The sequence below is a fragment of the Teleopsis dalmanni genome, chromosome X, assembly GCF_002237135.1.
Source record: "Teleopsis dalmanni isolate 2A chromosome X, ASM223713v2, whole genome shotgun sequence".
In the NCBI taxonomy this organism is placed as follows: Eukaryota; Metazoa; Arthropoda; class Insecta; order Diptera; family Diopsidae; genus Teleopsis; species Teleopsis dalmanni.
This window is the reverse complement of record NC_051848.1, coordinates 34656791-34668852: the sequence shown is the minus strand read 5'-3', so window position 1 is coordinate 34668852 and position 12062 is coordinate 34656791. Positions and strand designations below refer to the sequence as shown.

The following is a 12062-nucleotide window of genomic DNA, read 5'->3' as shown; positions in this document are numbered from 1 at the left end:
CTAACTCGTATTTACTAAATTAATTACTGATGTCAAAATTCTGTGTATGACATCGTATTTTCTTCTTATTTTTAATCCTAACAGTATTTAAGATATGTGCAGATATTAGTTAAAATCTATATATCCGGATGACACTTGCATCACTATTTTCCAAGTATCAAACTAATCCAAAAAAATTGTCAATATTATACAAAATTCTTTAAAAAAGAAAGCAAGAACCAACAAATGTTGCAATAAAGTACTGGGAATTAATTATAGTGACTTATAAACGGAGAGCACTCTTTACGAGTGTAGCAGGGAGAATAAGAAATGTGAAAATAAAAGAATTGACCTCCGTATAGCAGTTTCCTATATTCGTAAACTTTTCTATGTCGATTTTTCTTTTTATTCCCACTGTTATATTCTGAAGAGCTCTCTTTCAGTTTATAAACTTTTTCAGTTTATAAGAAGTCATTATTATCAACATCAAGTAGTTCATTGCAACAGTTTTTGGGATTTGACAGTTATCAAGACAATTTTCGGACTTGAAAAGTACTACGATAAGATACTTTGATAATGGTATCAACACCAGTAATAGTAAATAGTCATTTATATCTTTTATATCAATAAAAATTTTCTTCATTATGGTTTACAAATGTACTTGCTCTGTAAATATTGTTGCTAGGACGTTTTTATTTTACCAATTTTGTTATACATAGTCGATCTTTTATATATTCATAGAATTGCGCATCCTTTATACTTTCATATTCTATATATAATACTTTTTTGTCTTTTTAATTACTTTAAATTATGGTGCCAGACTGAAGATCGATTTTATAAATCAATATATTGAACTCCTTTACTCAGTGCTTCTAATTAAATATTAAAAGAATTTTTTATTTATATTCAATGTAATAATATTTAAAATACTGCATAAGGTTTCAAAACTTTAAAACTACAACATTAAAAAATAAAATATTTAGATCTCTTTTTATGTATTAAATCATTTCATTACTTTTATATTTTATGGATTTTTTAGTCAAAAGATCGTAGTAAACTTTAAGGTTTCAGCATTGTTATTAGAAGTAATGAATTGAGGTTACAAAGCCGCGAGCACTACCATACTGACTATAACTGAAACCATACAATGTAATGTACATAAGCTTTTTTTAACAGCGTTAATTTTAACATTAATGTTAAGTCCGAATATAATTTAACAGGAATATGTTTATGTATTTTAAATTGTGTAATATATTGGGAGTGAAATGGAGTGCTTAAATGCAAGCAAAATATTATTTACATATAAGTATGCACCTAATAACTATTTATTAAAGTATACTTTAATTTGATAACAAATAAATTAAAAATAAGCATTATTATCATAAAAGGCATTCATAGATTCAAAAGAAATGGTTTTGCAGTACTGCTAACAACTCATACTTTCTCTCAATATCCCACAGTATAGAATACGTTTTAATGATGTTTTTTTTTCTAATTTTTTGATTTTTAATTCTTTTCTGATGTCAATTTTCCCCCTCGCCATTTGTTAAATTTTGTGGCTTTTCCAATTGAGCTTGAAATTATGCTTCAAACCGGAACATTATGCTCAGTTCATGTTTTATTGTTTTTGCTTTTGGTCTCGTTTTTTGTTTTTAATTCTAGGCTCACAGATACCGTAAATTTGTTGCCGTGCCCACTCATACCATTCGCTATGGAAATAAATGCAGTCATTTCAACACTTGAGATATATATCTATATATTGTTTTTATAAGTAGTAGTGTATAGCAATATTTCAATATATATTGTTTTTATATATAAAATACTTTCTTTCATTTTGAATATATTAAAACAAATAGTTTGTTGTATATTTTTGCTGAAGCAGTCAGTATATACGAACGGTTTTAGTGAATATCGGCAATTCGTTGAAATACTAGTTACTTTTTTTCTTGCTTTAAGTTGTTAATTAAAAATTGTTATTATTTAAAATTAAATTTTAATTTAATCAGTCAACTATGTCAAAATAATACAAATTATTTTCTTATATTGAAATATAGACTCGTCGGAGTAACATAGTAAGAATTTTTCAGTATTACATTCCTAGATTAGGTTCTATACATAACAAAGAATATATAAATTATGCCACAAATAATGCCTAATAGAATAATATTTAAATTTAACAATTAAAAATAAAAATATAATTAATTATTTCAATTATTCTACAGGTAGTTTATGATTTCGTTCTAATATAACACAGCAAGTGGATTTGTAATAAAACTCAAGTCTCAAAAGAAAACATGTAACTGACATATGCTTAAAGCCTTAACTAAATTAATAAATAGTTTTATTTTAAGTTAAAAATATTTTGGTTAAGGTAAAAATAAACTTAAGTTTTTTACATATTTTTTAATTTAGATTTTCAGATTTATATTTAAGACTTCAATAAGATTTTTTGATGGATCACAGCCGATTAGAGAACGTTGAGAGATGATTGATTCTTCCGTTAAATGATTACTGTCGCTGTTAGGAAAAGAACGATAAAAGTATCTTATATTTTTTTCGTTACTGCACAGCGCTTGTGCAGCACCGTTTTACTATTTTAGGCGTTTCCTTCCTTGAGTATTTGAGCGAACTTCAGAGCATTTACGGTATTGTCAAATATTCAAGAGAGTTTTTAAAACTCAAATTTCTTGTACTGTAACACAATGAGCCAATAGGCCTAAGGGGACCGTCGATAGTACAACCTAACCTAAGTTTTAAATAACTTTTAGTAAATTTCTATATAAAGGATTCAATAAAAAAAAAACAAATGTATTTTCACTTATAGACATAAATTTTGACCATGTACCTAATACATTTTACCATATACTATATATATTTTTTTATATATATTTTTTTGTGATTTCAAGAAATCTTCCACAACTTTTTTTTTAATCAGAAGTACTTATAAATATCTTCAGCAATTACCAACTGCTTCTCACACAATATTATATATATTAATTGCAACAAAATGTAGCGTACTTACAGAAACAATAGTGCAGAACGCTGCTTTTTATTGAAATGAATTTTCATTTTCCGCGTTCTTGCCCCGCATCTCATTCAGAAATTTCAACTGAATTTGGTGCTGTTGTTATGCTACGCCTGTTAATGCTGCGTTAACATTAGTTAACGTTGTTGTTGTGCTAACGATGTAAATCAAAAGCCCAGAGCAAATTTCATTCGGTCTCACTGCTGTGAACATGTTGTTGTTTTTATTGTTTGGCTTTGTATTGTTTTGGTTGGTTTGGTCATTGGTTGCGCCTGGTTTTGCTTAGTTGTCTCCGGTCGACGTCTTTGTCGTAAGTCAAGACTTACATGCATGCATGTGCACTGCCTCGAATTGTACGGTGGATACGGAAAATGGCTTGATCTGGTCTGGTCTGGTCTGGTTTGTAGACATCCATGCATTTTATTGCGGTTATTAGTATGCCGATGAAGACATGAAACCGAGTTATTAGCCACTTGCCACATGAGAAGTGCTAAATAGCACATAATATAAATCATTTTTCTTTTTATGTAGAGTGAATTTGTATATTATTTTTTATTATTATTTATTTATTATAATGATAATATAATAAATGATGTGTATATTTATTACCAACATAATTTAAATATATATTATATATAAAAATTAAAGAATTTAAATAAAATGTACAGAGCGATTCATTCTCTGGTTCTGAAAGTAAACGTAAATTAAACACACTTGTAACTAAATTTTTAATCAAATTTTTATTTCGGTATCTTATTTTGAGTTTGTCAGTGGATCAAAAGTGCAACATTAGTATAATATCATCAGTAGAACATCTTACGCTACTGCATAACTTGATGGATGTTCCTCCAGTTGTTTCTTAGCGTCTACAGTTTGAGTATTGAGCAATCTTACAGAAAAAATACATCATTATGAAGAGAGATATCTTAATACCGGAGCTTCAATGACTTGACCGGAACCAGCCATGTCATTGGATCCAACCCAACCTACTACTACAAAAAAAAAAATTCCAGTGCAAATAAGTCATATGATCTTGGTGACCAAATCACATAACCAAAATAAGAAATTCCACATCTGAGAAGTTTCTCGCCAAAACAGCTAACTAATCCAAAACAGTATGTTTTACATACCTTATAATAGTAACTTGTTAACACCTAATGTCTTCAATTTCACTTCAAAAAAGAATTGCTAATCACGTAGTTAAAGGGACTAAAATTGTTTATTTGTGTCACATACCTCTAGATCAATTATCACGTCAAACATTGCGTTTTCATGGATACTATGCACAGTTAATGATCATATATGCGACTATATTGTTTGTTAACATAACCGTTAATTGAAAAATAAGCTTTATTACTGAATTTGAAACAATACAAGATGTTTTAATTAAAGAATGATAATGCTTGTAGTAGTTTTCATTATATTAGTATGTTCAGCGGTGGCTAAACGACTTATATTGTAAAATACCCAATCTCAATTTTGTTCTGTTCTTGATATATAACACTTAAACAGTGTTATTAAACCAGGCAGTAGTAGTTGTAATTATTTACCTATATATGTTCAGTGGTTGTTAAACGATTCACATTGTAAAATGGCAAACCTTAAATACACAAATGATGGATTGAATAATAGTTCTGTTCTGATGTGTATTACTAAAATAATGTTGCCAATATTTTTACAAATTTATATAAAACAAAATATAACACAATAAGATATATATATATATGATATACATATATATATATACATATATATAAATATCAACAATATAATTCAATGTATTAACTACTTAGTATAAAACTTAAACTCAAGCACAACTAACAAGCACTTTCCTCTGTTCACACAAGAGTTTTTCATTGTCAGTGCAAGTGCAACAATCTGCAATGTCAACAACATAAAATCAATGATTAAAGTACAAGCGTAAAGAATAAAATCAACAAATAGTTAAGAATAAAAATTCAACTTAAAGTCATGTTGTGCTCCTTACAGAAAATAAGCTTTCTCGCAGCCTGTTAATTAACATAGACATGTAGTGATTGCGTTTGCATAACATTTAGTGGTGACATTACTGTTATAACCATACATGCTGTTGTTAACAGCATAAAAGCTAAATATAACATAAAGTCGTATGTATCTCAGAGATACGCAGCTGATTTTGAATCGGTCGTCATTTCGGTATCTTGACACACTGAAATCAGTTGTAGCAATCAGTTTGTAATTGGTGCTCACCGGGTTATGTGCTTAAGTTTCTGTCGCACCGCAATTATTTGTTTAACTTGAAGTGCGTGCAGAAAATAGCAAATGGAAATAATATATATTAATGCAAATAATTAATAGCAGAATATATAAGTAAATGTATTTATAAAATTGTGTGTTGAATTATTAAATGATTATAAATTAAATTCGGTGCAGTAAAAACAAATTCAAGGAAATTTTATTAAAAAAAATTAATTGTTAAATAAATCTTTGAATAAAATTGTGCTAAATTAAAAAACAAAAATTTTAGAATTTTTAAAAAATAAAAAGTAATATATTTAAACAATAATTAAAAAAGGTGGTAGTAAAAATAATCGAAGATAAATAAAGTTGTGTGCAATTTTTAATTTAAAACTAACGCAACACTGCATGCCTACCCAAAACCAATTAAAATTTTAGCTACAAACAAAAGTAGCAGCAGCCTTTGGAGCAGCAACAACACGAGTAACAACAAAACGGCCAACAAGAGTAACTACAACAACAACAATAGCAGCGGCAGCATCAGAATCAGCATCAGCAGCAGCAGAAAAGCAGTTAAGCAAAATTTCAGAGCACAAAATGTAAATAAAATTATAAATATATTTAGTTATTTTTTTTTTTTGATTCCTCAATTTGCGTGCATAAACAAAATTAAATTTTAAGATAAATAAACAGAAAACATCTAACAACGAGATAAATTCTATTATTCTGTGTGTGCAAACCTAAACAATCTGACAATCAGTAAGCACTAACTATATTCTTTTTTTTCGTTTGAAATTTATTTTTCATCAGTGATTTTCCAATCGTTGGACTACCAAACGTAAGGAAACAATCGCAAATCACAGAGCAAAAACTCCGCAAATCAGCAATTTCTGTACCGCAACGATAGCATTATCAGCAACAATTAAACTGATGCAGACCCGGCTGGTCTACTGCAATCATCGTTGACATTAAACTTATTGGACAGGAGAAGTTTCTATCTGTTGTCTAATAGAAAAGTCTTCTTAATTCTCAGCGCCGGTTAGAAAATTAAGTTTGACTTGTTTCTTTTCTGAGATACTCTTTATAGTATGCTGATTGAGTTAAGCATGAAAAGAGTGTATGAGACAATTCACTAAATATTTATGCTCTTATAAACCAACACTAGAAAAAGAGATCATTGATACTAAGAAGTCAGGCAAATCGTGTTTAATTCTAATATTCTTTTTAAAGTCATTTCAAAAAAGATTTAGTATGAAAAAAAAAGTTTTTTTAAAAAAAAAATTATATATTTATTAAAATGGAGATATAATTCGTTTAAGCAAGGCTTTCAACATATATAGCCTCATAATTTTGTTTATTTCTAATATTCTTTTTAAAATCATTTCAAAAGGAGTTTGTATGAGTTCATTCTAAGAAAAAATTTTATATATATAAATCGCGATTAGCAATGGTCCAAAGAGGATTTAATAGCCGCATAGTCTTATAATTTTGTTTAATTTTAACATACTTTTAAATGAAGTCTATATGTTCACATCTCTCTCCCCTGATTACTGCAATAAAGTTTCCTCAATGCTGTGAAAATCTTCTCCATACATTTCTAAGAGGTGGTTTTAGTGAGTTCAAGTCTCACACAATATAATTTTTAAAGTCATTTCCAAAACGAATTAGTATGAAGTCTTTCTGAAAAAAAATTATGTGTATTTACATTGTGACCGAAAAGTTTCCGGAAATAAATAAATAAAACGCAAAATTCTTAATCTTCATCAATATTTATTTTATCTCCTTCAAAATATGCTCCATTAGAAGCGATACACAAATGCCAACGTTTCTTCCAATCATCAAAACATTTTTTATAGGCGCTTTCCGGTATGGCTTTGAGTTCCCTCTGCGAATTCTGTTTTACGTCTTCTATGGATTCAAAACGCGTTCCTCTGAGTGGTAATTTGAGGTTGGGAAACAGGAAAAAGTCACACGGTGCAAGATCAGGTGAATACGGTGGCTGTTCGATGGTATTTATTGAATGTTTGGCCTTAAAATCGTTGATAATGTTGAACAAATTGAGGTGAATCGGAACAAGCCGGGCGTTGACACGTCGCATACACAAATTGTCCACCAAAATCAAACGAGCCATCTCACGACCGATGCCTAGCTCTCGTGCTATCTCTCTAACACTCACATGAGGATTTTTGAACACGATTTCCTTTGCCTTTTCAATGTTTTCGTCGGTGGTAGAGGTCGAAGGTCGTCCAGAACGCGGCATGTCTTCGACGGTCGTACGACAGTCCTGAAAGGCTTTGTACCACTCATAAACTTGAGTTTTCGATAAAACTGATTCCCCATAAGCCTTTTGTAGCATTCGCAACGATTCTGCACACGAAATTTCGTTCGAAAAACAAAATTTGATGCAAACTCTTTGTTCAATATTTTTTTCCATTGTTTTTTTCGCAACGCACTACTGAGGTGAACTGGTTTCAACAGCTGCCGTAAACGAACTGTCTGACAGATCGCGCTCATTTTTGGCATAGTAATTAAGGACAGTGCTGCCAAACTACATAAACTTAAAATATCGAAAAATATACAGCGCGCGAATTTTAAATGAGAATTTCCGAAAGCTTTTCGGTCACAATGTATGTTAAATTAAGATATACTGGATACATTATGACTCCTATAAGAGTCGTATAGTCTTATAATACTGTATTAGTTTTAGTGCTCGATGCCAAAATAAAATATTTTGCTACTGTGAATATTTATTTTTGTTTGTATCTATCAAGTAACATATTAGCTATTCTATTATCAAAAAATCGACCAAAAAATCTCTTTATAACAATATTAAAATGTAGATTGCATTTAGCAGTGTTTTACTCTACCCGATCTACGACATTCTGTTGTATTTTTAAATTCTATACTTTGGTGTTACTTATTCCTAAGCTTATATTATTTTGGGTCTACTTTTCTTGTGTAGTATCTTTAGGTCATAAGATCCTGAGTTTTTTTAACCATTTATACTGCTGTATTGTATCTTGCATTTAATAATATTTCTCCAGGGTTTTGGGTGGTTACCTGAAGCAAGTGTTTCATCCGTAACACTTTTTTTTTAATAATGTCTTCTTAAGACTTCCAAAAACTATACCCAGACTACATATATGTTTGGGTCATTATTTTTTCAGTAATTATTTGATGCCTACTTTTGAATCATAAAACGGTTTATTTTAATGTATTTGTCAAAATACTAGTAAAATATATGGATGATTAATGGATGGATTATAAATTTTAAAGAATCTTATAGAATCTCAATTTTATTAAAAATTGTTTGATTTGGAAAAATGTTAGTATGTTAGTCTCGAATAGTGAGACTAAAGACTATCCTAAAGACAGAAAATCAATTTATATAGCGCATGAACAGCGCCCCTATGAAAGGGTGCAGCTTTTCCATTTAAGTGAAAGGAAATCAATCTGATAAGTTTAAATACTTTCGCTATATTCCGAATTTTAAAAGATAATAGCTCTGTCATCGATATAGCTGACGGGCATACATAATATAGGGTCATTTATTTATTATTTTATTATTATGTTCAATAGCTTAGTCAAGGAAAGAATATATAATTGGCAAGAATATATGAGTTAAACTGCTAAAATAAAACAATATACGTAATTGATTTATGTTGAGGATTTGAGGACTGATATTGATTGAGAATTTTTTGATGTGAGATTGTTTAAGATGGACTTTACTTTGACATCCTATATATAGTTAAATATTGAATATAAATAAACCCTTTTTTTCTACTACATGTTTATTGTATCTACTTGGATCAAGAAATCGTTTCTTTATGTCTAAAAACAAGAAAAGAAACACGTTATTTTATTAATATATTTTTAAAAATTATTCAAAATTCAACTGCACCTAATAAGTTATTACAAAAAAACCTTAGTACTTGTGTTACCAGTTCATCATATTTTTATGGCTTAAAGGCTTATGGCTTATGGATTTTTAAGTTAATTGAGTTAGACCAACCATTATCTTTCGTAAGTAAAAATTTCATTATTGTAGATTCACAGAGTCTGCATTTAGTATTTGCTATAAGAATAGCATTTAATCCCCGTTTCGATTTATTTCTAATTTTTAAATCTTAGTGTATACGACTAGTTGTAAAATTATCACTTGATAATTTTATCACAGTTTGGAATAATGTATAACACAGTTTGGAATTTTTCATGAAATAAATTTTAATAATATAGCCTATTAAAGTTTAATTACTATATGACATTTTTTAAGCTTTGATTAAATAAATATTTTATATTCTTTGGATTTTTTGTTTTTATATTTAAAAGTTCTTTAAATCAATATTCCAGAACCAAATATAATTCTATATCTGCCGTTATTAATTTTACTTCTTTCGGTTCAAATTGGTGTATTAATTGTTTATAATTATGGTTCTATATTTAAACTAAATATTGAGTATTATTTTTAAAAAATATAGTAATCTGTTTTAGTTCATTACCTTTATATTTTTCTTATTTTGGTACATTCATCATTTTGAGGTCACTTATGTCTTCAACCTATCTTTTGCAGGATGCTTCCACAGAGTTCTTGTCAAATGCTTGCTATGATAATATTTTTTTGATGTTAGCATTATAAGGTCTATGTAGCATATAAACAAACAAACGTACACGCTGGGCTTTAAAAATCGTATGATTATCTTTTTTGAAGTTAAAATCATCTTCTTCATTTTTTTGTCCAGAGATCAAAATAGGACGAATAATTCTTTGCTTTTAATTGAACTGAAATAACAAACAATATATTATGTGGACGACCTGATTTAGATAATTCCATTTTTAGTATTTTCCAATGATTTTAGTTCTAAGTTGTATACAAACACAATTTCTTAATATAACTGTTGTGTTCATATGACTAAGTCTAAATTCATATAAGCCTGGATAGTTATAAGCGTGTTTTTTATTGTCTCTAACGCGTATATCTACAAATGTGATCTACAAAAGTGAAGCCTGAATGATTATTAACTAAACATTTTTATTGCTAATCCTTATTAAAATTGGCGACGAGGTGCTTATGGAAAACATGGTTAGTTGATAATTTAATTAATAGCTGTTTGAGTACTATTATATTAAAAAAAGTACTTACTAAAACAAAATCCAGTAATTTAATATTCAATAGTCTCGGTTGTTAAAATCTCAAACATCTAAAAATTTAATGTTTAATTTTTATATTATTTTAAAATATTGTATATATGTTTTGTGACCATTTATAAATCATTATATTTACATGACTATATATATTTACTATAGAGTCTGTCCGTCCTTCTAAGAAGCCAATAAGTCTTTTAAAAGCTTAATCTCTCTTTAAATATCCAAAACAGCTTCATTTTTATAGTAACCAATTTACAAAGTAAACTATATATAATAGTTGTCAGAAACGTTTTCTTAATGCCGTTCAGGTAAGCTATTCTAAATAATATATACTAACCTTCTTTTCTATCGTGTTCATATTACTTTAATGTTTATCTTAAATTTTTTTTAGTCCTCACACAATGTTAAACGATTTCATTTCGTCTATTACACAAATTTTTAAAATAAAAAATATAGGCTTAAAGATTGGTATGACTTATTTATTAAAAAATGTATGGAACGTCTTATGTTGCTATATTCTACTAAATTTATGTTTTTAGTGAGTCACATTCTTATTATTTATATTATAAAAAACAGCTGAAATACGTGTAAGATAAAAGCGTATACCACCCGGAATGGTACTGCTCTAATCTAACAGTCACAAAACAATATACTATAGGAATGGTGACAAAAGACGGTATATCGAACTTTATTAGCATTCAAATGGGATTAGTTGGTAAAATTCATCAACAACTGGTTTTTTAAAGAAGTAAAGAGAGAAGAAACTGCATACGGTTTAACAATATGTCAATAAATGTAGATGTATGTAGATGTTAGTACAAGGCCGTATTACCTAATTGCACCTAACCTAAGATTAGAGATGATTCAGAAACATCTTCTACGATATTTAAAGTGCAGATAATCGTTATAATGAAAACAAATCTAGAAAACACTTGGTATGAAACGCGCTTGAATTATTTAATATTTTCAAATAGAATCTTACTTAATACACTTGTACAATACAAAGATCAAAAATACAAAGATCAATTGAAGATTAGTATATTATATTTTTATTAAAAATATTTTCTATAAAGGTCCTTGTCAATATGCTTTCACAAAGCATATGTAATTTTTCAACCTATTCACACACCACTTTTTTAAATTTTTGATGTCGTCAAAGCTCTTTTTCTGGTATACTTCAAGTATAATCGCTCTCTTCCTTCCTCTTTCCTTTCCTCCCTCTCACTGTCTTTTAATCTCTCTTAGAGTCCCTTCCAATTGAACTTTAATGACAATGTAATTACTTATTAAAAGTGTGGCCATTAAGTATAAAGGCATTACATGAAACAATCGAATAATTAACACTAAATAAGTAACGAACACTAAAGGCACGAAAATCGAAATGTCTATAAGTTTCTTCTTTTTCATACGCTTACACATCCAACAGGATCTTGTGAAATTCTCCACTGTCCATCTCGGGGAAACAAGTACTATTGAAAAAAGTTAGGTTATTAACGTCTTAGTTTAAAATCAGTTTAAAGAAATTAAGTAATTTCTTCTTATAATTATTCTGTCTTAAAAGATATAAGTGTCAAATACCGATGCTTTAAATGCTGTACATAAGAATATCATATTTTATGCTAGACAGTAACATCGCTTCTTGACTTTTGAAATTAATCTAGCGATACAAAAATATATTCTTACAACGATTAGCTTA

At 28.6% G+C, this 12062-nt stretch overlaps 1 protein-coding gene across 2 annotated transcripts in view; it reads left to right on the top strand.

Annotated features, from left to right (window-relative positions):
* Positions 1–5534: 5534 nt before the first annotated feature.
* The window catches only part of LOC119688061 (protein phosphatase 1 regulatory subunit 14B), a 72779-nt gene continuing 66251 nt past the window's right edge, over positions 5535–12062 (top strand). For both annotated transcript variants that reach the window (XM_038102689.1, XM_038102690.1), the window contains exon 1: positions 5535–5820. The gene's annotated coding sequence lies outside the window, so the exon portion shown is untranslated. The remainder of the gene's footprint in view (positions 5821–12062) is intronic.